Source organism: Echinops telfairi, unplaced genomic scaffold, assembly GCF_000313985.2.
Source record: "Echinops telfairi isolate 266 unplaced genomic scaffold, ASM31398v2 ScPeMD7_53;HRSCAF=182, whole genome shotgun sequence".
In the NCBI taxonomy this organism is placed as follows: Eukaryota; Metazoa; Chordata; class Mammalia; order Afrosoricida; family Tenrecidae; genus Echinops; species Echinops telfairi.
The window spans coordinates 20,380,506-20,381,568 of record NW_022103951.1 but is presented as its reverse complement, the minus strand read 5'-3'; positions in this window follow the sequence as shown (position 1 = coordinate 20,381,568).

The following is a 1,063-nucleotide window of genomic DNA, read 5'->3' as shown; positions in this document are numbered from 1 at the left end:
TGGAGCCAGGGCAAAGTAGGAGGCACCCCATGCACAACAGGGCAGAATGCCATGCTCACCACGGCCGCTGTGCCTGAGCCCACGGCTGCAGCCAGCGGTCATGCCCCCTCCTAGGGGCCTTCCTCATGGCCACCACCCTTCTACTTGATCGAGCACGATGTCTTCTCCAGGGACCGGCCTCTCCTGAGAACGTCAACTGTTGACATCCAACCGGCTGTCAAGTTGGCTCCCACTCACAGCAGCCCCACGGTGAATGGGATGAAATACCTTCTGGTCCTGGGCCATCTTCGCCAACATGGCCACCCCAGGGACCCCCTGTTGCAGCCCCTGCCTCCACCCGCGTGGTGGAGGGACTTCCAAAGAGTGTCCCATGGAAGCTCCTCCGGTCCCTTGGAGGGCAAGAAGCAGTCACAATCGACTGCAGAAGGTTGGTCTCACCCATGCATGTCTTTTGGTGGGGACGCCTGCCTTTCTGCATTTCGAAATGCATGAGGGGGGAATGGGCACCCTCAGGGCAGGGCCAGGCACCACGAGCCTTGCCAGGGTCCAGGCACAGCAGAAGCAGCAGCCAGGGTTGCCCCCCGCTGATCCCAGGACTCCCCGCCCTATCCTGATCCCCCGGAAGCCTTCCACTAGGTCATTTCTACTCTTCCTCGTTCCATCAGCCTAGACAACACAGCCTGGCTGGCAAGACGATCCTGGTTTGGGCACTGAAATTCCGTGACCTGAGACTGCTGTCAGTCCCGGACACACAGGGGTGGTGGGCCCCCTGTGTTTCCTGGAAGTGGTGTTCCGGGGATGGTTTGGATGGGAAGACCACACCGCAAGTTCCTCCCACAGCCTGGCTCGGTCGTTGGCATTCTCCACCGGCCACTCAGCTACCAGTATTTATCAGAGCCTCCCCACTACCTCAGAGAGAGGTTATTGATTACGCTTGTCACGGCGGGTGGCTGCTGATGTTCGTGGTTCATTTATTTTTATTAGTTGGGATTTAATACAGATAACCTATCATTCCTTATTTCTATCACGTCAACTAGAATTGTACACTTGCTGCCACAATCAG